Below are 26,413 nucleotides of genomic sequence, written 5' to 3'. Positions count from 1 at the left end.
GTGTAAGTGGGAGACCAGGAGGAATGATGTGTATGCAAAGGAAAACCAGGGTCTCTCTGCAATTTGATGAAGCAAAGTGAATTCTCCTCATTCAAGGAGCAGAGGGAAGAATAAATGATTGCCCTGTGCTATGAACTACTATGTGATATTGTATTTGTTACTCTGGATGCTCAGTCCGCTGGGTCCCAGAACATAATTACTCTGCGCTTTCTCTATCCCATTTTAGCCCCACTGCTTGTGGCTCAGCAGGTGTAATGGCCCGGATGCACAGGTCCCGCTGAGCTCTGCTGGGAGCAGGACCTGAGGAGTTGGAGGAGTGCATCTCTGTGCCACCTTTACATTCACCTGCTGTTGGGATCAACAGGCACCATTTATTTTATAGCACCCAGGGTGAATTCCTGGTAGCTTGGCTTTACTGCAGCCCCACTGCCAGGGAATCCCAGGCAAGGAGCTACTAAGGCCTTCTCACTCGTGGGGACCTTGTGGATTCAGTAGATTTAGAAGCTGATTTGGGACCCACTGAGGGAGGAGGAGGGACATGTTCTGTACAATGAGTCAAAATAGTTTTTACTAATATTAACTACATACAGAGACAACTCTTAAGCAACTTGACTCAAGGTCCCTATAACTGTTAAAAAGTGTAACAAGACAGGCGCTGGCTTTTCCCACGAGGAGCTCTTTGTAACCTGCTGCCTGCCACAGTTAAACTCCAAACTTTTCACTGAGCAAGCTCTCAAAGTCCCCTGAAAATGGAGAAAAACCACCAGGACCCAAGGCCTCGGTCTCTTCCCAGCCTGCGACCCGCCGTCACTCAGTGCCTGCCTTGTCTGATGCTGTGATGTTGACCTGGACTGCACTGGGATTAGAGAGCAGTGAAAAGCCCTGTATGAAAATACATTCCTGAAATCCCTAAGGCACATGCAATGGCTTAAGCTCTTATCACATCGGAGGGAGACAGGAGCCTGCAGGGAAGGGTCAGAAGTCTCCAGCCAGGTTGTGAACTGGAGGATAGCTTAACATTAGAGCTATGTATTCTGGCCTGCATCAATCCCAAATAAATCCATGCATGTTTCTGCTTCAGACAACCTCCTTTGGGGTCCTTGTGGACCTCAGCTATATTCATGTCTCCCTGCAGTGTGTACAGCATACATGGGACTGAAATACCAGGGCAAGATGAATGGGCAGATGCAGAACAGCTGTGCCTCCTGAGAAAGCACAGAAAGCACTGCCTAGAAGGAGACAGGGTGCAAAGGCAGCTGTATGCCCCCTTTCCATCGTGCAGATGTGGGACTACTGCAGAGGGTGATAGAAACCCTGGGACATGTCAAAGCAGTCAGCCAAGGCTGCTTTAACATGCAGCAGCCTCCCCAGGGCAGGCTCCAGGCAGCACTGCAGCCCAGCACACGTGCAGGATGAGTCTGTCCCCCTCTGCCCCCAGCCCTGGCATGCCCTCAACTCTGGGGCATCCTAGGGGCACTGATATGCTCACACTGGCCCTGCCCTGCTCCTGCCTCAAGAGCATCCTTCCTCAATTCATTGCAGCTCCTTCCCCATCACAACGAGCCACCAGAGTAACAGATAGGCGAGAGGGCTTAGATTTGGCCTCTGGGGTTATTTTGTCCCTGTCAGTCACTCTTTGTTTTTACAGAGGATGAGAGAGATGCAGTTAGCCATGCTAGTGTGAAGCCAAGTGGAAGGCAGAGTAGATTTGCACCTTCTGGACTAACCAAAGTATATATGCAGCACAAGCTTTGAACCTCACATCATTAGAGAATGAAACACCGAGTTGCTGGAAGTCGCACAGTGGGCCAGGGACAGAGCTGGGATCTAAGCATTAACCTCCTAACTCCTCTGCTATAACCACTAAACCTGTCTTGCCAGGGAAGTTTTACAAGGAAAGTTTTGTCCGTCTCCCATCTCTTTAAAAAGAGGGAACGAAAGAGCTGCTGCCTGAGATACCACATGGGTCCCACAGTTGCATCTCGGTGGCCATAATGCGCAAACTGTATACACAGCTGCTGGACAGGGGACCATTTTAAGTGATTAAGCCCATTGTAATGTCTGTCAGCCATCTGTCAGACGCATTTACACTACTAACACCACCCCCAGCTAATCTAACTTGTGTGGTCTGAGGGGAAGAGCTGAGCAAATAATGTACTGGATGAATTTAACCTCTTTTTCTGCTGACTGAGTCAGGGGGAGCAAGTCACACTTTCCTCCAACTCGTTCATTTGTCTGTTATCAGCTTATTTCTTATTGCTTATTTATCAATACTTATTTCATTATGAACTTAATTATGAATATATGTGTGCTAGCATATTTAGTTTTTACTCCATGAGGCATTCAATAGAAGCAACAAACCCAAATTCAACCCTCCCAAGCTTGGTTGCTTAGTGCATAGCTGGGATTAGAGAGCTGTTTCACCCAGCAATGTTTCCTCATGTGATATGCTTGAAAGTAAAGGCTCACGGGAGTTTAAAATTAATTTTCCACCAATATTCACTTTGGCACCATTAAAATTCAGGAAAAAAGACCTCAATCACTGGAATGTTCCTAGGAAGTGACCCAAAAGGGGCCCTAGCCCTTTTAAAATAAAATCATTAAAAATATACCCAATAATATTTGCAGAACAGGTTTATATTATATTTCTATTATTCAACACCCCTCTAGCCTAGGGAAATAGAGCAAGTGGTTGGGAATCAAATTTTCTGGGCTTGTTTCTAGTTCATAGGAAGAGGCAAGAATTTCTGTGGTTCATATCTTTTATTGGCCCAACTGCTTAGTTTGGAGAGAAGTAAAAAAAAAAAAAAGAAGAAGAAGAAAGCAAGCACAGCAAACTTATCTCAACCAGGCAGTTGGTTCAGTAAAATATATCACCCACAAAAATCTTCATCACTCATATTTCTTGGACTCTCATGGCTACAACTTCACTCCAAAACATCCTAGCTCGTCAGGAATTCCTTTTAGTGCTAGATTTTGGGAGAAGTATGCACCAGTGCTGATTAGGATAGTTTTTCCTCCAGACTATTTGGACAAAAGGAAACCATTGTGTCAATATTATTGTCAGTGAAAAGTTCTGGCTTCGCCTGGATGGTCCCCAAACAGCCGCCCATTGGGGGAAAAAAGAATTGGTTGCAACCTGGTACCCAGAATCATTTTGGATAAACCCCTGCAATAATCTTGGCTGTCCATGGCTTTGTTTCTCAATGACTAACCAGACATGTGTAATGGTAGCTGTGACATTTTTTGTGATATTTTTGCCTTGTGGAAAACCCATTTTTTCAGTCAAGCAAATGTGTGATGAAAGATTCCTGACAGCCCTAGAGCTGTTAATTTTATCTTAGACCTGCTGCAAGTGCACACCAGTCCCTTCGCCAGGGACTGAAGGGAGAATTGGATCTCCTGCAGCTCTGAAATCCAAGCACAGCTATTGCAAGGCAGGCAGCCCAAATCTGGGCCTTCACTGCTCTACACCTCAGTTTACCCACTCACAAAACAGAAAATAAGAAACTACCTCTTCTACAGGTGCTGGGAGATTCACAGATTGTACTCGCAAGATCACTGGGTCCAGCCCCCAATGATCTTTGCCATCTCTGAGTAAGAGGCACTAGAGGACTGTATAACATAGGAAGTTTGTACTGAATACAATTTTATCTTCTATTTATTTGCCTTGTCTTTGGTCTAGGGATTTAAGAAGGCAACATCTGTCCAGTGGCAACCAACTAACTAGTTGCTTGCAGCAAAAGCAACCAGCTCAAGCTGCCTTAAAGTTACCGTACTCCATGTAGTACCACTGTCATATAACCTGTACACACTGGACCATTAAAAAAATCAACAGCACGGCGCTGCTGTCAATCCTTTCACTCTGAGGGCTCGATGTGCTTTTTATGGCCATTCGTTAAACAAGCTTCACATCCTCCCCTGTGAAGTTGGTAAGTAGCATTGTAGAGTGAGGAAGCAGACACAGAGGGATTAATTCATCTATGGTTTAACTACTTGGCCCTTCCCTCAAGGAGAAACTTGCCTTTCCCAAGGTCACAAGGAGTCTGCAGAGGGCATGTGCATAGAATAGGCAAGTCTTGGGGTCCAGCACTCCTCTTTGCAAGATACCTGGACTCCCATGGGCTTTGATGGGAGTTACAGGTGTCCTGAAGATGAAGTGCATTGTCAGGCCTGTGCTCTAACCATCAGATGAGGCTCCCTCTAACTAACAGAAGTCACTCTGCAGGACGGTCCCTTTGCTCGGTTATAAAACAGCAATTATGTCAGCTTGGCTTCCAAAGCCTTGCACAATCATTTTGAAAACTAAGCACTGGGCATACAGAAACCCCCGCTTACTGTGGTGAGGGGGGGCAAAAGCAACAAATATTTTCCTACCATTGTTTTTCAAATAGAAGAACCTCTCCATGCTGAAGGAGAAGACTTTTGTTGGGCTGCTTCTACCCTGTGCCCAGAAAAGGCGCAGCACAGCCAATGGCACCACTAACTTTCCAGTCCTGCCCCATCAGCCCTGCTCTGTTAGGGACCAACTCCAGCCATTCCTAAGTTTCACTGAATCCTTGACCATCCCTAAGTTGAGAGTCCCAAACAGGATCGCTCAGTCCCAGGTACAGTGATGGCTTTGAAACGTGAACACGAGTCCACCTGGCACCAAACAGAGGAGAGAATACCAGGTTCACAGGAGCCACCAAACAGCTGTTAGATGGGAATCGCTCCTGGCCATTCATGACCAGCATTATTTACTGAGCTAAGCTGATTTACACTTGCCAACTTTCTCAGCCTTGCATCCCAGCTGGTTACATGGGGGTGGGAAACCCTATGCCTCATTGCATCTCAGTGCAGCAGAACTTTGTCCACCGGGCAGCACGAGCAGCCCCAGGGCCGGCAGGACCCAGAGTTTTTCTTGAGTTAGCCCCACACTTTGTATTCAAGTCAGCAGAAGTGATTTGAGTTTCTGGAGCTTCAGAGCTGGGCAATAGGCTCTGAAAAGGCAGGTTCTTCCAGGAGGACATCCCAGCAGAATCAAGCCCTACTAGGGGTGCACTCTGACCCTAGGTACCAGGCACAGAGGGCAACACTGAGGCAGTTGATATTATTGTGTACCTCCATTCTATTTTATGGTATAGCTGAGGATTGAAAGGTGTTTAACAGGTAGTAGTTAAATTTCCAAACCACCTTTTTATGAGTACATCCTTGCTCCCAGTCTCCTGAGGAGCTAAAGTCCTTTACGGAGTGGGAAACTGAAGGAGTGAGTTGCTCAAGGCTGTATAGGAAAGCTGTGGCAGAGCCAGAAATAAAACCCAGGAGTCCTGATTCCCATTCCTTCTACTTTAACCACCAGAAAACTCTCCTGCACGTAAATCAATAGGAGTGACTAAGTCTTGCGTGACTCAGAAACCACAGAGGTAAGGGCCATAACGTGCCAGTTATTTTAATCATTGGGGCATTGGGAACACATTGCATGTGGTCTGTAACTCTTTCGTCCCCCAGAAGAATTGAGCTACTCTAATCCAGGGCATGATCCTAAGAACCGGGACCTGGGTGTCATGAGACAACAAAATGAACATAAGCCACCTAAGTGATGCCGTAGCTGGCAGGGCTAACCAAACACTGGCATGCATCCACTGAGGCATCTCGAGCAGGGCAAAGGATGTCATCCTCCCGCTCTACTCGGCCTTGGCAAGACCGCAGCTGGAGAACTGCGTCCAGCTCTGGGCGCTGCACTTCAAGCAGGATGCGGAGAAGCTCGAGAGAGTCCAGAGGAGGGCCACGTGCATGATTAGAGGCCTGGAGACCAAGACAAATGAGGAAAGGCTGAGAGCCTGGAGAAGAGAAGAATTGGTGGGGGGTTTGGTGGCAGCCTAGCTCTATATCAGGGGCGTGCATCAGGACTTTGGGAAGCATCTATTCACCAAAGCCCCCAGGGGGAGGACAAGAAATAGTGGACTCAAGCTGATTGAAGATCATTTCAGGCTCGACATAAGGAAAAATCTTCTTTACAAGCCGAGTGCCGAGAGTTTGCAACAGGCTACCCCCAGAGGTGGTGCAGTCATCCACCCTGGCGGTCTTCAAAAAATGTCTTGACACCCACGTTGCTGGGATTATTTGAGCCCAGCAGTCTTTCCTGGCCACGTGCAGGGTGGGGCTGGACCAGGTGATCTATAAGGTCCCTTCCCCAATGACTCCGAAACTATGAGCCTTTGGTGTTACCGCTGGGCACTGAGGAATTCCACCCCCGCGTCCCAGATCTCCTCCAACAACATGCTTCTAGCAGGAGGTATCCCAGCAGCCTGGATCACAGACTTTCTAGCCCAAGCCCTGGCTGTGAGTTTAAGTGAAAAGGCATCCTGAAATAACACACTCTTTCCCAGCCCCTCCCTAAACATGGCTTTAGAGACCAGGGGGGGAAAAAGCAGTTACATAATAGAGGCAGAAACCAAGGGGAGGAATGAATGTCAGAACTTGCTAAAATGTGAACCCTGCAGCCTTGCAGATTCAGTCTCTAGCATCCATCAAACCTGATTAATTTTAATGTCACAACATTTTAATGTCAATTACTTTTAATGTCACTGCTTCTTTTTTATGGATGCAGCCTCATTCCAGAGCTGGTAATACGTTCCCCTAAAGAAATTTTAGGTTAAAGGGAAAAGAAAAAAAAAGCAATGCATAAACAAACAGTGGCCCGATGCCTCCCTGATGTCACAAGGCTCCTGACATGCTGAATCTGGCTGTGTTTCAAAGGGCTTTGCTCTTGAGGATTAAAGTGCTGTATCTAAGGCTTTTTGGTTTAGGGTCAGGTTGCTCCTCAGTGAAATCTGTGCACATCTGCTTTATTGACTATGCAGCTAATTAGTCTGCTGGGGAATGCTGAATCGTCTAAATACAGAGGAGGGTTGTGGTATTCTTCTTATCTGCACTAGGGTAGAGCCCTGGGCAAGTCTCCATTGTGCTGGCTACTATACAGACCCCAAAATGAACAGTGTGACCCTACCCAAAAGAGTTTACAGACTAATTACAAATTAAGAGGCAGAAGTGGGACAGAGAAATGAAGGATCACTTGGAAAAAAAAATCACTGCAAGATCTGTGGGTTTAGACCGTGCACCATTTAAGGGAGATCCGGCACTGGTAAATTCCTTTTGAATTCAACACTAGCTCCAGGGCAGGACTATAGGGCTGTCTCAAACTTGCAGCTATGCTTGCTTAGCGGATCAATTTGCACTCACAGACCCAAGACATAGGCATTTAGGTGGATTCACTTGTGCACAGATCTATGAATTCCCACTGCTGGCAGTAAAATTGAGATATGGCCAAAAATCTGGTTCTTCAGGACCTGTTAAAGCAAAGTTTTGATGCACAGACCTAAGTCCCAACGGTGTTCTTTTCCATTCCACTAGAAATACAAAATAGAGCTCGGTAGCTAATAAGGCAAGGTCTCTCTTACTAAAATGTGCTTCAAGCTGAATTGTGAAGGTGGGTAATGAAAATGATCCATTGCCATGGCACCTGTTGAGTGCCACTATAATTTTTTAACCCACCTGAATAATGTAGGTTTGCAAACAGGCTTTGAATGTAAGTTCAGCCTATATTCACAGAAGTTTAGGGCTGGATATTTTTCTTGGCAAAGGCTGAAAAGGAGCAGAAACAGAGCGAGAGAAGGGAAGGGGAGAGAGCAACACAGATACAGCAAAGAATGGAGAGATGAGTGTAACAAAATCATTTCAAAGCAAGGGGAATAAAGGAGCAGAAAAGCAGAGAGAAGAAAAATTCCAGTGAAGTTGCAAGCGAGGGATTTTAATGGGCTAATGCACATGTACATCGTTGACCTGCCCAGCCCACAGCATGCTCTGCTTTGTGTCATAAACCTTGTTGTGCTAATAGCTAATTGAAAGTCTTCATTAGCTCAGGCAGGGACCTGTGGCTTTTGGAGCAGGAGGCTTTGATTTATAATCTAGCTGTTGCCCTAAGGTTTCTAGTGACACCGGTGTTATGCTGTGAGTGCAGCAACAACACTCTGGATACCCCTGGGTTGAACTACAGCAGTTATTTATTATTATAATTCTCTGGGATCATCTCCAGGGTGGGTCTTAACAACCGCCCTTGGTATATGCATGCTGATCTTATACTTGCTCTGCCTCTGACTTGACCCAGTCCAGTCCTATGGAGTGAGAAGAACCAAGAAAGCCTCTGGCTCCTCATGACTGACACTGGAGTCACCAGCATGGGCAACTGGTGCCTCCCGAGTCTGGGGGGGCACCAGATCACCAAGCAGGGGGGTCCCCCAGTGACCGATCACCGGCGGATGTGGGGGGGTGCGGTCCCCCAGCGGCTGAGCCAGCGGTGAAACCGGGAGTGCACGTCCAGTTTCACAGCTGGCACTTTCAGGGGGTGTACATGCACCTGCATGCACCCCCTACACATTACCAATGGTCCCCGTGCTGCAAAATTGCCACAAGCAAACTGAACCCTGCAGTGCTGAACATGAGGGCTTTGGCCTTCAAGAGACAGTGCAAGGAAAACACAATAAGACACAAGAACTGGCATGATGCAGTGTAGCAACCACTGTGAACTTCTAAGCGTCTGCAGGTTTGTTATCGATTGCATGCATGCATGTCCAATGCTCGTGTATACCCGTATGGCTGGGGAAAGGGTAAGAATTCTTTTCTCCCTGCAGCCAGCTGACCTGTAGCTAGGAAAACATAACTGTTTTTAAGAAATAGACTTAGTCTAGAAAAATAAAAAATGTATGGGTTTAAAGGATGGGAAAGCAACTTTAGCCTGTGGCAAAAGCATTAAAACACAAAGATTCACAAAACCTCAAAACCCACAAGGTTCACCAGAAGGAAGAACAAAAAAAAAAAAAAAAAAAATGAACCATCCACATCTTTGCAACCTTCAGAAAAAGTTGTGTGTTATTTTGGGATGAGAGTTGGGCCCTTTCACCCCTTCTTCTCCAGCATAGTATCTTTATTAGATGACTTAGGTGCATTATAGGAAGGAAAAAGGAAGAGAACATAAAACATATGGAAGAGAAAGTGGGGGAAAAAATAAGAAGAGAGAGATAGTAGAGAATATACCAAAAAAAAAGACAGAAAGACGTAAGGAGAGAATTCCTTCTCATCTGAAACATCAGGTACAAACTTCTGGGAATCGCACGCACCAGCCCTCATGCCTCAATGGCCTGAAAGGCTGAACTGCATGTCTCTGTGAAGAGTACTAGGGATCACACAGGGTGCGTGTGTGGTTGGGGGAGAGTGGTTTTCATTCTGTCTTTATGATCTGCAGCATGCTGATTTATGTGAAGAGCCAGGATCAGGCGATTGGACCCATCATTATGTAAATAAACAGAGCAGTTTGGAGACAGTCTGCAAACCATGGAGAGACTGTGGCTTCTGCTATGTTATCTTTTCATTGCTGTTTGCTTTGGTCACTGTTGATCTTGGGGGAAAAACCAGTTGCCCAGTGTGGATTTCAGTTCTCTCTCTGACAAGGCTCACTCTGTACTGCTGCCCCTTTGTATCCCGGGGGGCAGTGTTTTGCTTTTATTGATTATTTATTAATTGGGGGCAACTAAGTTTGCACCAAATTCATAAATACTCAGCAGCTGCAATGCCAGTGGAGATTTAATGGAGTTCAGCACTTCTTGGTACGTAGTTTCATGTAAGGGCTTGACCTCTGGCCTATAGAAAATAAGAGTGGGCACAGGAACAGGATGGGAAGCACAAGCAAATGTCACTAAGGCAGGCAGAGTTACTCATAGCAACAAAAACCAGACAGGAGAGGTCATGTCCTCCCTAAAGGGAATGAGGAAAAGGACAAGAGAGACGATAAGGCTAGGGACAGACATTCAAAAAAAGCCTGAGTCTGAACTGATTCAACACTTGCAGGTTAGTCTAACCTGGCTAGGCTGAACCAGTTTGTAACTGGACGGACAATCCCTCTGGGCTGAGGAAATGCAGGCACATGTCTGCAGTGGCTTAGGCTAAAAGCTGGGGGTGGGGGGTGGTGCTAGAGCCGCCCTCCCTTCCCTTGCACACTGCTGAGCTGAGAGGGGCATAGACAGGCCCTGACCAGATGCTCTCATTAGGAAGGTCTGCCTGCACCATCCCAGACTTTTTCTCACTGGCTGCTCAAGGGGCAGGAGTGTTGCTAGCTCCCAGCCCCAGGCTAGCACTATAAGGCGAGGGGGTGGGGGTGCAATGCATATATCTGTGGACGATACAGAGATTTTCAACCTCCCTCTCCCTGCTTCTTTATAATGTCTACAGAAAACTGACAGGCCAGCAGGAGGGTGATAACAGTGTTTATCACCTCATCAGCAAAGCAACAGGCTCTCTCCATTACTTCAAACTCTTCTTAAACAACTTACTAGCTGACCTGTTGATTAGCTCCAAATAGCCCTAAGTGGTCACTATTCTGTCTGCCTGTCCCAAAGAAACTGGACACACACACACACCTTTTAGCATTAGCTAGCATACCACATGCTTAGGGTCTGTGGGGCTGGGGTCTGTGCTGTGGGAGATGGGATGGGTGGGGAAGGTAGGGATTTCTGCTTAAGCAGAGAGCAGTGAGGGAGGAATAGGGCAGGGGGAAGCCAGGCAGACCCTGATGTACCTGCAGTCTGTGCCAGAGCTCCAGCCAGGGAGCAGAGGGGAGGGGCCAGCTCTGCTGTGGAACAAAGAGCCCCGTTCAGCCCAGAGAGCATGCCAGGATGCTGGGGGTGTCTCGTTTATCTTAAACACGCAAGGGGTCTGGAACAGATATTGCATAAACCAGTTTGACCCAAATCAGCTAAGTCTGATACTACATTCAACCAGGTTTCTCTCAAACCAGTTCCAGCCACTTTCAAACTGGTTTATGTGCAGTGAGCATTTGTTCTGTTACAGGTTTAAGCCAGTTTCTGATCACTTAAACCAGGTTATGTGTAATGTCTGTCCCTTACCTAATAAGTTGGTGGAGCCTACCTAGAAAGTTCTTTTAGCAGGTGTTGGTCCTGCTCGTAAGACATTGTTGAGTCAAAACTGGCGACACATTTATGGCTCTGGTTATAACAGTTAATGGTAGCTCTGTTGAGAGAAGATCTAGAGATTGTGGGCAGAGCAGTTGTGAAGAAAGAACTTTATTGCTGATTTTTTGTGGGGGATAATCAGCCCAAAGAAGCATACAAGTCTAGACTCCAGACACACACTGCACCACATGAACGGTGTTTGCAGAACAGTTGGCAAGTCCAGGTCTTCCCTTGAGGTCAGAAGAGGTGGGCTGAGTTAAACCATACATTAACAATGTGATTTCCTATGTGCATTTATCTATCTACCTTGGGTTTGTAAATAGCCACTATCTCTGCATACTGGAGGCTTCTTGAAGAACACCATGTAACCTCATATGGCTTTGGGTATTGTGGCAGAGTAGGGGTCCCTGACTAGCTACAGGGCTAGTTTCCCCACCTGCCTTTGGGTATGCTGCCCACCTGTCTGTCTCCTGCCATGCCTGATGGAATATAATTGAGTGTTAATTAGGCAGGAGGCTGCCCATTATACACCCCAATATTGGGGGGCTATCTATGGCTCCATTTCATCCCTACACTGTGGCCCAAGCCTTGCAGATAACATCTCAGGCAGTCGATTCAACCAACCCCCTCGGCCATTAGCTGTGGCCCCTTTGGCTTCTGTATAAGCCCTGGCCCCATCTCAGGCCAGTCAGGACCCTGAGCTTCTTTGCTCAATATGGGCATCCCTCATGATGGGCCTCTGGCCCTTTTGACCCTTCCAGTCCTGGCCCCAGCATTGACTAGTCAAGCCCCTCAGTTGGGTCTACACCTCCTGCCTACACTCAGGGATCAGGGTCCCCCATTCCCAGCTCAGGTGCTTCATGAAGCATGCCTGGCCCCATGGGGTCACTCACCCCAGCAGGCTCAGGCACTTCCTGAAGCTTACCTGGCCTTCTCTGGATCAGATGGCTCAAATAGCACACCCAAAGATGAGGGCTGGGGTTAAGGTGCCCCAAGCCACCTTTCACCAGGGTGGTAACTAGCTTGGCATTTCCTGGAGGCTCCTGCACCACTGGGAGCCCCCCCAGGCTACCCACTCCTAGCAGGGTGCAGTTTTAGGTCATGCCCAGGATTAGGAGCCTCCCTTAAGCTCCTGCCCTTACCTCCAGGATATTGCATTCAGCCCAGCAGCCAGGCAATGTTACTGCCCTGTTTATATAGGCAGCCAGGGATCTAAAATGGCCGCTGCAATCAAGCACCTGTTGGCTGCTTGGCTCTGCCCTTAAAGTGGCAGGCACCAACAGTGCCCTGCCACAGGTATGATTCAGAAAAAAATTAATTCCACTCATAATTTTAACCCTGTGAGTGCTATAGCTTCAATGAAATGACTTACATGCTTAAAGTCACGTGGAGACATAATCATGTTGTTGAATCAGGGCTACAATCAATAAAACAGTAATGATACATGAAAAGCAATGGCAGTCAGAGATTCTCAAGCTAGAATGAACTATTCTGGTCTTTGAGCTCCAATCTCCTAATGCAGGATGGAGGAAATGTCAACCAGTCATTCTTGCCTTGACTCCATAACTTCTGGTCAGGTCTCTCAGAATAGAGCCATGCTTGACTCAAGGAGTTAAAGTGATGGAGAATCTACCACACCCTGGATAAAATAGTCAAGTGGTCCATTACGCTGACTGCTTAATTTCACATCTTAATTTCCCATTGGGATTTGCCAAGGTCCAGCTTCCAGCCATCAGATCTTGTTGTGCAAGAGCCCGCTGAAAGTAGATGTCTAATGACCCCAGCTAGTTAGGAAACGGCCCAGTAGTATTTAAACCCTTTTATCTCCTGTTGGCATAAACCAATGACACCTAGTTCACTCCTGCGCACTTTATACCCCACCCAACTCCTGTGGCTTCCCATGCCTGGGGCCAGGGTTGGTCCTGGTCTTGGGCTCTTTGTGAAAGAGCAGAGCTTCACTGTGAACCAGGCCTTGCTGTCACTTGGCATCATGATCTGGGGCTTGTTTGGGGAGAATCTTATATAATGTAGCGAGCTGCTTTTAGATCCTTTTTTTCCTTTCAGTAAATCAATTGGAGCACAGCGCCGTGCAAGCGGGAGAAGCCTTTGTCATGTCACCCTGGTGTCTATTCTGGCCTGGCGGCATCCAAGCTTATTAAAAACATTTACTATACATGGAAATCAGGTAAAATATACAGAGCTGCCAAGAGATGTGAGACAGCACATTCTGACAACGCCTCTGTATACATCTGACAGCTACCATAGCCCAGAGTCCTCTCCCAATCCCAAACAGTTAACATTCCTTCCTCGAGCGAAGCTCCACTCGCCGGCATTGTTTAAACAGCTGAAAAGCAGCCTTGTGCCAGTGGTTTAATGCAGGGACCTTTAGCCTGACCCAGACTCAGCAAGACTCTCCAGGCACAAGCTCCTAAACAAAACCCCACATGCCACACGTGGCTTGAAAGTTTATGCGTTGCGCTGTCCTGATACAGGCAGAAGGGGAACAACGCAGCTATTGGGCTTCAGGGCGATTCAATGGATTGAGACTTCACAGCAAAACCAGAGGCCACATGAAAACTTACCACTGGGTCAGAGCTCAGACCAAGTTTCTCAGGAAGCCCATGTGCCTACTAACCCTTCCACCCACCTGAAGGGTTCTCCAGTTTACCTTCTGTTGCATCAATTAGGTTTGCATAGGTTCATCTGACTTGTATACTCAGCCACTCATCTATGCCTATTTCCTGTGCCCATCAGATGATATGGGTGCTGGTTGCAATATAATAATGGGTGCTGGTTACAAACTTCTGATTCGCTAACACTAGGTCAAACAGGCACCAAGCTCATGTTGATTCAGACGCATCGGTTACTTCCATTCCTCCCTTCCCTCGCAAACTGGAAACCTCCTCTTTCACACAGGCAGGTACAAAGTTTCCTACTCTGAATAGCATCCCCCCTTTTGTGCTTCTGCATGCAGAACCAATTCTCTGAAGTCAAAGTACCTCCCTTGCAAGTTCCTAATTATGTGCTTAGAGTTTTCCACTTGGTGTAGGGTAGTGCCTTCCTTCACTGCTGTTCACTCCCAGGAGAGTGTAAGCAAATTAAATTCTAAAAGGATTATACGTTTCTAAGGATCAAAATTAAAAATAACATTAGATAGAATTTTTAAAAGTAAGAAATACATTGTCTTGCTTTAGGTCATAACCCATCAGTCACTGTGGTCATCCTACACATTACCCATTGTAGGATTTTTTGTTCTCTTCTCTGATGGGTTTGTTGGGGTTTTTTTGCATCTTCATCTAGAACTAGCACTGTCAGAAACAAGGACAGTATCACTCTAGATGGATCCTTGGCTCTACTCTCATTATTACTTATTTCTGTGAAATAAAAATGTTTGCTTTGAGCCAGTGAGTCAGTCCCCTGCCATCTGAGTTTATTCTAGAAGAGGAAGTGAAATGCTTGTTAGTTATGGGCTATTCTGGGTCTTACAGGCCATCGGTCTGTCAGGGGTTGATGCAATCATGACAACACTGGCAGAGCTGAGTCAAGGGCATAAGTGAAAGTGGTTTTGACCTATGTGCCAGACAAGACAAAAGAGCATATTTATAATTTGTTGATACCAAGGAAAAGATGTTAAAAGGCGTACAACAAATGGGGACGAGCTTATATAGATTTCATAGATTTCAGGGTCAGAAGGGACCTACTAGATCGTCGAGTCCAACCCCCCCATGTTTCTCATGGCAGTTGGTGAATAATATGTTCACTTTCCATCAGAGACTTCATCCAAGGCCCAATGAGCTCCATGGAAAGTGTCCACTGGTTTCTAATGGCGCTGAAACTCTGAATGTCTCTTTGTGGGCCAGGAGCCTTATTTTGGCCCGTCGAGCCTGTTAGAAGTACATACCAGCAAAATAAGTTGTACTTCTTCCCCTTTTTTAAAAACGGCATTTACCTTCCTGAACTCCCATCTCTTTCTCTTGTGTCTCCATCCCAGGGGCCTGACTAGCTGGAAAACCATGCTGGCCTCATCACAAGGCAAAATTTCCATGTTTCACTACTGAACTGGAGAAAGCAGGGAAAAACAGAGACTGCAAGAGCTCCTTGGCACTGAACCATGCTCAGTCTGGCCCTCATTACCATCTGGAAACAAAACCAAAGTTTGATTTTCTGGGCCAGGCAATGGGTCTCTCATCCGTCACTGTGCATGTAAAACACATGAAATGGACTCATTTGCAGGATCCCGGTTGCTTCATGACATTCTTTTGGGCTTTGGGATGATTATAGGACTTGGCATCTTGCTTGAGAAGTCTTGCTCGGCTTGTGGTGACAAATCAGCCCCCTGATCTCATCCAATCTCTTAACCTGACACCAAGCCTTCTCTAGTTTCATTTGGGCTGGAAGCTACCAGATTTTGAGAGTAGGGGAGAGGACTGTTCAGGTTAGGTTTTCCTGAATTAATCTATTTGTGCTGTTTACACTAAAAAAAAATCCCTTCTCTGATGAAAGCATCTAGATTCTGTTTATTCTGTACCAAGATGACAGGATTGTAGAACATGGAGACTTGTCTTGTCCCCTAAAGGAAGTATAGCCAAGTATGTATTTCCTGAAAAATAATGCAGAAAAGCAAAGCAAGCAGTTTTGTGGCTCCTAAAGTTTTCAGATTTGCTTGATTCAATAGTTCAGCAACAATCAGCTCTATCCAGTGAGCGCACTAAGGGACTAGTTACTACACAGGTGTGTGCATTACAAATGAGAATTGATAGGCAAGCACTAAAAGCTGTTCAGAAAGGATGGTAGCTATTAATTCCTGGTACTTTGCACTTGAATTGCACTGCTTATTCCTGGGCTTCACAGTGCTTTACAAAACTGAGTAAAATCATTCCCAACTGTGACACAGAGAAGGCAAAGGACTTGCTGGAGGCAGTAATCAATAGCAGAGCTATGGATAGGACCCCTGCTTCCTTCTTCCCTTTCCCATATTCTAACTGCCAGACCTTTCTGGTTGGCCTGGATTAGTAAGACTTCACTCATATGAACTTCATATTCATATATTCATCTTGAACTTTCCCCGAGCCTGACGAAGGGCGCATGAGCCTGAAAGCTTGCAGGAGAAGATACCTTTTTTTGCAATTTCTCAGTTGGTCTAATAAAAGGTATCATTTTGGAACCAAGAGTTGTAGATTTTTGCATTCACTCATATGACACACTTGTCATCCATGGAGCTCAAAGTGCTTTACATAGGAGTTTAGTATCATAGTCCTCATTTTATAGAGGGAAAATGAGACAGCAGGAAAAGAAGCAATTTATACCATGTCACCCAGCAAACCAGTGGGTGAGCTGGAAAAGGAGTCCAGTCCCATGCCTTACCCCGCAGGCCATCTATCCTCCCAGCACAGATGGTGCAAGGCCAGACTGCAATGAGTTCTGCTACAGATATAATATTCCCCAAATATTTCATTTCTGGTTCATGCCCAGGAAACCTCCCTCTGTGCATCTTCTTTCTGAATGGGGACAGAATCCACTTTTTGGATTCACAAGAAGGGTAGAGAGACATAGGAACTATGGCAGCTCCTTAAAGCATATGCAGAAAACGCTATTTATCCACGGCACAGAGTTTTACTGCCTGCACCCACATGTGTGCGTGTTTATAAGGCATGTATAATAATTACCTGCTCCATTACGGCCGTTATAACGCTTGGCTAGTCAGGAAGCATCACCCATTGTGGGAGTGCACCAGTTCCTGCACTAGAGGGATTCAGCATGGCATTTTTTTTAGTTTCTCATCATTATCAGACCCTAATTGGATGCATCTCAGCTCAGGATATTTTCTCTTCTCCTTTGCACTATCTGCCTGCTTGCCACAGCTTTGCTGAAGGGGCTTCCTCACTTTAAGTCCTCCTCTAGGTAGGGCAGGATGGCCTCTTTTGGTTGAGGATTATAGGCACTGACAGTGCTGACACAGAAAAATAAAACCCAGAGTGATTTAAAGCAATGCAGAGGGCTCTTCCCTCACAGTCAGGAATGTGCGGCTGAGAAATTCCTTTCCTCTTACAGCACAGACCTGTTCTGCTCCAGCCAAGTTGAGGGGGGGGGGGTCTTCCATCAGGTGGGAGTAATTCTTATCTCGAGTCTGTGTCCCCCAATTATTTATATAAAAACACTTTATAAGAATAAATAACAGCTAGACCTTGCACAGCACCTCTGTCCCATGGTAATCTGCAACTGTTTGGCAAAGGAGAGTCAGCGCCAGGATGGGTGTTTTACAAATTGGGAAACTGAGTCACAGGAGGGAGCTGAACAGTCATGTAACAGGTTAGCAGGACAGCTGGGACTACAACCCAAGCTTCCTGACTCCCAGACCAGCATGTTCCACATAGGACCATGCTGCCTTTGTCTGCTGCGCTATGTTAAGTATTGTAATTAAATGTAATGTATCCTTGTGGGTGGGGCACCGTGTTCATGGAGGAGAGACCTGGATTAAGTTCCTGGCTATCCAAATGGTTCGAGTGAGAAGTAACTTTGGATAAGTCACTTTTTGTCTTGATTTCCCTAGAGGTAAAATTGGGGTAATAATATTCCTCTCTCTTGACATTAGTTACTCTGAGATCTACAGATGAAGGCACCATATTAGAGTTGGGTATTACTTTTTTATTATTACTGCAATAGAATATTATCCCGTAATACACTGGTGTCTTCAGCTTCTCTCCAAAACCAACTGGACATCAGTCTGGAATGGGGAACAGTGGTGACAAGGCAAGTTGCTGCCTTCTGCTCTTACCCAGACTTTTTTCCCCAAAGACAAGCGCACTGTTGTAGTCTAGCATGGTGGTGGCAAAGTCATGGATCACTGTAATGAGCTCCGCGTCAGAGAGTCAGAGTCAGATTTTTTGGGCCAACTGTTAGCAAAACAATTCTCTGTGCCCCTAGTATCTCCTAGGATGAAAGGGGGCCTCATTCTCCAAAGTCCCAAGCACCAGCAGCTGCCTTTCAGCACATATGATGATCAACCCCAGGAGCAGCAACTAATTGAACATGACTTCCAGCCTATAAACCCTGTGGGCAAAGTTCTCGCGAACTCCACAATACGTTTCAGTTAGGAGCTTGGACCATGCAGACATCTCCCCAAATTGATTAGCATCACTTTGACTTCAAAGTGGTTGTTTCTGAAAGTGTCGGTGCACTTGATACATAAATGAGACCCCATCAAGAACTCTATATCACTTTGGCTGTGAGTGCCTTGTGACATTACCGGCACTGAACTTAAGTTGGGGCTTAAGCAAACTTTCCGTAATAAGCAAAAACTTTCAACCTTCTATCAAATCAGGCCTCAGCCAGCTTGCACTCTTTCCCAACGTCGCTCACATGCTGAGAAAGCAAAGCAGCTTCTCATCTATTTCATATTACAGCAGTGCCATCCAGAAGGGGCCCTGGAGGCTGCACTTTTCAGAGAAGAGAAGACGGGAGCTTTCTTGCATCACATACAATGACAGCCCAAAGTTGCCATCAGGAAGCTGATGTGGAGCATGGAATGGGTCTCCTGGCTGGCCTCTTTGCTCAGACACTCATCTAGTATGAGCTTGATTGCCTCCCTAGCTCTCAAGAGGCCAGATTTGCCATTCTGTAAAGATCCCTGACGCTTATTCTTCCTCTTTGCCCAAATCTGACCATTACTAAAACAAAACCACATCCCAAAACCAGACCTAAAAAAGAAGCCGCTTGGCTCTCAGCAAGGAAGGAAGGACCAGCAGTGCCAATCTCCTTTACATTCGTTGGACTCCTCCACCCGCCAAAAACCAGAGCATGCATTCCTAGGACTCAGAGAGCCATAAAGTAATGCTCCAGATGCTCACCACACCAGGTGCTTTCAGCTGGGGAGAGATTTTCCATCCCACTGACATGGTACTTACTGCTGGGAGCTTGAGAGGCAGAAATCTGCAGCGCATACTGCGTAGAGCCTGCCAGAAGGCCCAACATGCCCAAAACCACAAGCAGGGTCATGCTTGCAGGCTTAAAAAGAGTCTCAGCATGCCTGAAACGTGTCTCACAGCAATGAAGGAAACCAGCAGCTATTGACTAGCTCAGCGCTACACTCTGTGTAGACTTACGTGCACGGCTGTGAGTTCTTACGTGCACAGAATACAAGGTAACTAAGAGGATATGGGTGATGGGATGCTTGGGTACTAAAAGGGTTTTGTAAGGTTATTAGTATTAGTTATTGGTATTGAGTATCTCAGGGCCACTGTCATGAACCAGGACCTCCCATACCAGAGAGATACAGAAGGTCTAATGGTTCCTGTGGGATCCCATACTGCCCAGTGCGTTTCCTGGGCTCTCACCTCCAGCCTTTCACTGAAGGCTCAAGTACTATGTGGTGCACTGCTGTCAGGAGGGGGCCTTTCAGCAGTGAGGACCAGATTACAAAGGCAGCAGACAAATGCCTGCTGGTTTCAGTGTTAGACACCTATATAGTTTAGGTGCTTTTTGCACCTTTGCCTTTCTTTATAAATCTGTTTCCAAAGCACAAGCCCCAATCACTTTGTTTGAAGAGGTACGGGGCAGCAGGCTATTATCAGAGAGAGACAATCACATACATCGCAGGGTGGAGATGAATCTCATTGCACTGTAAAGCTAAGGAAGAGGGGTAGGCAGAAGTGCCAGAGACTCACAGCCGTACCCATTTCCAACTTCCACCCTGACAACAGGCTGCTTTTGCCTCTCTTACTCTGGCAAAACCCTGTTGACTTCAGCAGAGTTGGAGCGATTCAACCGAGAGGGAAACACAGCCCTGTGAGAGCTTTTCCTTGTCAAAAAACAGGCAGGAGCTCACACATGTCACATCCCATTGCACAGTGCTAAAAATAAAAGAAAGCTCAAAAAAGTTCTTCTCCTGCCTGGGAAATGCAGCGAGACCTTCTCTATAACCCACCCCTCCCCGCTTCTGGCATCCTCTGCTTGTGAGCGACCACTTCCGAGCATCCCCGAGGGGTCCTGTAAAGTCACCGACACAAGGTAACTAATTTCTACTGCTCGCTTCAAATGGGCTTTGCCACATACCTGATTAGAGACCATGCCACAGGGTACAGGAGTGGATTATCATCACCTGTGTCAGGAGACTGGCAGAGGACAATTTTTCTGTTTTTGCTTTAGTTATAGACAAGCCTAAAAGGGCTGGGAGCCATCCACCTCTCCTGTGACTCTGAGAGCGAGCTCGAACAGGGGAAACAGGCAATATTGGCATCTCAAGTAATTTGTTTAACAGGCCTGTTAGATCAACCCTTCTACATGCATGACTTATCAGCCCCCCTCTCCATTTGTGTTGTCCTCCAGAAGAGCTTTGATGCAACAATAACCAAGCAGGGGAGGGAGGGAGGGAGAGAGGAGAATATGAAGGCACTTTAAAATGCTTCAGTAACCTCGCTGATCTGGGGACATGAGATCTGAATCAGTGCATATTTGAAGGAGGTGGTTTTCAAAAAGTGGCCCGATTTTTAAGGGCGCTGCCATTTTTAAGGACCCAGTTTCAAACATCTGATACTCAGAGAGCCCTGCGTGCTGGCTTCCCAGAAATCAACCCATTTTAAGGTGCACCAAGGCCGCCCCCCCCACAAATCATTAGTCAGGTCCGAAAAAATGTAGTTGGAGCACCAGGTGCATTCAAAGCGCAGGAGGCACCACCTTAGAAGCTCAGACCTCATGGTTTAGTAATCTCTGGGATCTAGTTCACGAACATCTAACTCCCTCTTTACTCAGACTCTTTCTGCTCCCGCTGCACAGACTAGCTGAGCTCTGCCTGCAAGCCCACGTGGGCAGTGCTGTGACTGTGGTAATGCACCCCAGAAAATGCCAGCAGACCTCCCCAGAGATGCACGGTGGATTTTCATTAGGTTCCCTCAAACTAGGCTTCACCTGCCAAATGCTGGAGATGTTGAGACATCCCAGCATCCTGCTATGCACGTTAAGAGGCATTTATAGCAGCAACTGGGAGCTCTGGCAAAGAACTACACTGAAGAACTAGCTTAGTATTAGCAATATTTTTTGTTGTTTCTTGTTTCAGCCAGAACAAGTCTAATGCACTGAGGTCTATGAGAGCTGAACATCCTCAGCACTTCAGCAAGTTAGGGCAGTGGCTTATGGCTCAACTCTTATGCCTTACACCTTTGGTCTTTCTGTCCAGTCATAATTATCCACAGGGCATTTGCTCATGCCTTTGAAACCATCACATGCAGGTTGAGGGGAGGAGAGGCTAGTATATCTAAGTGCCAGGCTCACTGAGATGATGGATGGGATGCAAGTGCCCACAAGGCCTGATTTAAAGACATGCAGGACTTTCTTTAGGTTCTTTGTGCTCCCATCTGATACCTGCACCATGCAGCGTGCATGGCTCCCATGCCCTGGGCTTCCTGTTCTTTATAGGTATATGGTTTTTTTTGCATTACGGTAGCATCCAAGATTCCCAGTCTTGGACCTGTCTGCTCTATGGGCTTACAAACACAACATAAAAAACCTGGCCTCTTCCCCAGGGACTTCATTGTGTGCATTTCCGTCTGGTGCCACAACCCACCACTTTCTGGTCACATTTACTGCAGGAAAAAAACACAGATGCTAAGAAGTTGAGGAAGAAAGTCAATAAAGAAGAGAAATCCCCATTGCTTCCTGATGGCTTTGCTTCCTAATGGGCATGCATTCAGCACTGTCCCTCACTACCAGCATATGCCCAGGGTGTTACTAAATAGAAAAATAACTGGGAGTAAGTAATGAGGAAGAACTGTTGTGCAATACGGGATCATTAGCTCCAAAACAAGTGACCTCGGAGTCCTCAGCTTTCCTCACGCCAGACGATTATGGATCTGAAATAGCAAACAGCCGCAGTATTAAAACTCCTGCTATGGCTTTCAGTTTGCTTACTCTGATACATTAATTCTTGGCGCTTCTGCAGCCCTGTTCCTATAATAAATCGCAAAGCACTCAAAAAACCATGATGTGAGCTTCACTATGGTAATGAATGTGGGTAGGAGAAGCTGAGGCTGACATTTGCAAATATACCTGGTAATTTAAGTGCCCTCAGTGTCTGGGCGCTCAGCCAAGCACGCTTAGGGCCCAATCTGGCAGCAAAATTCCTTCAGATGAGTTAAGTGGGCTTTGGACCCAGCCTCTAGGATCTTATTTTCAGAGGTGGTAGACATAGGCAATTCAAGCTGGCCACCTGAAAATACAGGCCCTCCAAATTAGCTGGCATTTAAAAAACAAACAAACAACAAAACCAAGTCCCAAATTACTTAAGACACCCAGTGAGTCAATGCTGTAATGCAAATATCCTGGCTCCCAGCCTCCTGCTTTAACCGTAAGACAATCTCTCCGCTTCCTAAAACTCCCCATTGGAAAAGAAAACAAACAAAAAAATCAGGTTACCTTAAATGAAGAATTATGGGAGAAACTGCTCACTGCATAGTCATACAGAAGTCCTTTCTCATTCCAAGTGCACACTTGGAAAAAACCAAATCAGAGCTGGGTTTTGCACAATTCAGCCCATACCAGACCAGGCCTATCCATATCCAGTTCTGTAGCCAGAGTTGAAGTGCTCATTAAAACTACTAGTTCTTTCTATTCATGCTGGGTTATTAAGCCAGGCTCCTAGGTTATTAGTGGCAGGCTCCTAGTTCAGGTTATTAGTGCCTATAACTCCTAGGTTATTAGTGCCAGGCTCTCAGGAAAGCAGTGCCTCAGTGTAACACTGATGATGGACATCTGTACCAGAAGCCAGACCTGTGCCAACAGCTGCAGAAGCTGATGCCAGGCAAAGACTTTAACACCTGGCTAGCTTTTAAGGGCCTTGGACCAGTAATACCGCTGAAGTCACTGATCTAGAAGTGAATTTTTGAACTTTGATGACAAAAATATCTATGCTGAATGTGCTCAGCCTGCCAAATAATAATATCTTATCTGTATATATATAGCAGCACCTTCTGTTCTAGAGAGTACTACAGAAAAAGCAAATTAGATAGGATATGGGTACCCTTCCCCCCAAACTTAGTTGGAGCCTAGAGGAATTAAAATAACCAACTCCTAGCTATTGCACATAGTTTCAGTACTAAGCCCAATGCAGTGTGGCTGCAAACAAACCAAATGCTTGCTACACATGACAAAGCTGCAGTTTGCCATCCTAAGACTGTTTTTCTGCTCTGTAGTCTGAAGTAATGGAATGAAGCAAAGCGATGTGCAGATTAGGCAGCACTCTGGTTTCCATTGGGAAACATATTCTGCTTGATTTTTACCAATCCAGCATTACCTGGGGCTGGACTCCACCCTTTCTGTTTAGTGGCAAGTCTCATCTTGCCACAAATCTAGTGCGGGTACAACACGGGCACCTGGCAAAGCCCAGCTTCACAGCTGGGAGATTAGTTTTGTGACACTGAATATTGGCCTGTGACACTCTGAAGCTACTCTGGAGTCTAACTGGTCCTCCACGCCAGGGAAGTGATCACCGTTTCATGGGCGAGGTACAGACGTTTAATAAGCCCAAGGAGGGATCGGTCTAAGTTACGTGGTTTTCTGTAAGCGGTGTAGTTTAGGCCGGCAGCTAACAGAACACGCATTTGCCCTTTGGTGTGGGGGATAAATCTTTGACCAGGTTCCATCATTTTTAAATGACCTTGCATGAACCGGTTTTGAGCCAAAATCAATTAAGTCTGATACTACATTCAATGAGGTTTATCTCAAACCCGTTTCAGTCATTTTCAAAGTAGTTTATGTGCCCTGAATATCTGTTCTGTTACAGGTTTAAACCCGTTTCTGATCACTTAAACCAGTTTATGTGTAATGTCTGTCCCTGGCCTGTATGCGTGCTGAACTTCTGTTCTGTTACAGTAAAGCTGTTGTTCTGAAGTTAGTATTACCTCCTTTATATGTCTGGGGAAGGAAAGGCAGGGTAGATATGCACCTTATCAACTAACTAAATAAGGTATACATAGAGCACAAACTTTCATAAACTTGAGCTAACAGCATCTGATGAAGTGAGATTGAGTTTCTGAAGGCTCATGCTCACTATATACATCTTATTTAGTTAATCTAAAAGTTGCATATCTTCCGTGCCTTCTGCCTGACTTCAGACTAACATGACTTAACTACCTCTCTCTGGGGAAACAAAGGCATAGACAACAGAATGATTTGCCTAGTGTTACCCAGCAAGTCACTGGCAGAGTCAGAATTGCTCTCCGCTTAGCATCAGACTGATTGCCACATTTGGGGTGAAGAAGAAATTTTACAGCATGGACTGTGTGGGGTTTTGCCTTCCTCTGCAGTGGGGGCCTGGGTCCTCACCCTGGGATTGCAAGTGGATTTTAATGAACAGCAGTGGTGGGACATCGACAGTGGCCTCTTAGGGCGCTTTGTCTTGTTGACGCTTTGAAGTATTGAGTCTGGTAGCTGTGCAACCGAGTAGTTCATGCACTTTTAAGAATAGGTTAGACAGATACTTGTATAGGATGGTTTAGATTATGATGTTCCTGCCTTGAGCAGGGGGTTGGACTACATGACCTTCTGAGGTCCCTTCCAACCCTACTTTTCTATGTCTGCGATTCTCAGAGCCTTGCTGCTATCACTGGATACACTGAAACTAAGCCTGACTCCAGCTGAACTACACCACATTTACCCTGGTGTAACAAATATCAGAATCTGGCCCAATGCTTCTCTTCCTGCAGTGGCTTGGTAAACAGCCCTTTGTTCAGAAAAAAGCCTGATGCTGGAGAATCTGGCTCCATCTCCCTCTTGTCCCTGGAATTGTGATTGCAAATAATTGGAAGTGTCACTGGAAATAATCAGAAGTGACAGTCCCTGGGTTATAAGGCTTTTGCTTGAAGTCTAACAATCCCCCCCCCCCCCTGCAAAACCAAACCTAAATTTAAACAATGAAGTCACAAAGCAATTTGCCTTCAAGGCAGAAAACCCTGTGAGATTTTCTTTGCCTGAAATAGAAAAAATAGTAATATTGCCTCACTCTGTTTTGGTTTAATAAAGGAGACTCTTCCTGGGATATGAAAGACCTCCTACTCCACTAGATACACATACTCTATGCTTTCCTGTGCTTCGTATCCCTGTGCTGACAGGCAGAATTCATTTCTCTATTAGACATTTCCATAGCCTTTACCAATTTACCTGAGCTCTAAAAGATTGTCTCAGTGGTCTGAGTGGCAAGATGCAGCCAGCACATGCTTTAGAGATATTATAAGCAAAGGAAAACCCTACTGATGCTTTAATGAAGGAGCAAGGGATAAAGGAAGCTGAGTGCCTTTAGTTATTATTTATATTGCTATAATGCCTCAAGGACCTACCCAAGACTGAGTCACCATTAATCTATATGTAGTACAGACACATAGCAAAGGGCAGTCTTCTGGAACGAAATTGCAGCTTAAAGAGTCAAGAAAAGAAAGCAGGATACAAGTAGGTGAGAAACCAAGACACAGAGAGAGACTAAATGACTTGCCAAGGCCTGTAGCAGCTCTGGGAATGCTACAGACCCCTCTTAAGCCATTGCTCTGATTTGGCCTCCAAAGACAAAGAACATCATTTACCTGCCAGAAAGAGTGCTTGTCAGACATTACCCTGCCCTGCTCTCTCTTTTTCTCTTCCCTGCTCCAAGTCCTATGTTGTTCGACAGTCCTCAGCCCTTTGATCTCAGTAGTACAACTTCTGGGAGCAGCTGCATTTTGAACCTCTGTTGCTAAGTCTTATTTAAAGTAAGGTCTACAGCCTTCCCACTTCCAGGCCAGACCAAGAAAGAGGGATGGGCCAGTGATGCAACTCACTAGCTCAGGGGCAGGCTAAAAATGGCCAACGGGCCAGATCCAGCCCATTGACTCATTCTATCCAGCCTGTGGCTGCTCCTAGGAAGGACCGTTGTATCTGGCCCGTGGTTGCCTTGTCTTTTGGTGCCTTCCCTATGCCAGCTGGCACTTTCCTCGCTGTTTGGCCCACCTTGTCCTGCCCTGCAGCCTCCAGTGTATCTTCAAGGCAGGGGCGCTGAGCTCTGGCCAGGCTTCTGCCCGGTGAGGCTGTCTGTGCACCGCTCCAACTCTGCAGTCGTTCACGGACCAGACACCCTGACCCCAGTAAGTCCAAGCTCATATCGGTCCTCCCTGCTGGGGAGGAGAGGGTGCAGGGGGAAGAGGGCCAGGAGCCATGGGTTATCTAGGCTCTGCTGGGCCAGGGCTTGGTAGGGGTGCGGGCACTGCTAACATGGTGCCGTGCTGTGTTCCCATGCACTGCTTCGGGCTGCACCACATGGGCAGAGCTGGAGCAGCTCCTGCTCAACCCCAAGTCCTTGGCACATGGCTGGGCTGGTGCCGCACTGTATTCCTGTGCATCACTTCAGGTCATGTGGGTGCAGCTGGCACAGCTCCCGCCTTACCCGACTC

General features: G+C 46.4%; 1 protein-coding gene across 2 annotated transcripts in view; it reads right to left on the bottom strand.

Annotated features, from left to right (window-relative positions):
* The window catches only part of CLMP (CXADR like membrane protein), a 76,889-nt gene that overhangs the window by 35,776 nt on the left and 14,700 nt on the right, over positions 1-26,413 (bottom strand). The window lies entirely within an intron of this gene.

This window comes from Gavialis gangeticus, unplaced genomic scaffold (assembly GCF_001723915.1).
Source record: "Gavialis gangeticus isolate Ggan-Ray unplaced genomic scaffold, GavGan_comp1, whole genome shotgun sequence".
NCBI lineage: Eukaryota > Metazoa > Chordata > Crocodylia > Gavialidae > Gavialis > Gavialis gangeticus.
Note: the sequence above shows the minus strand (reverse complement) of the source record. Positions and strands in the feature narration are given on the sequence as shown.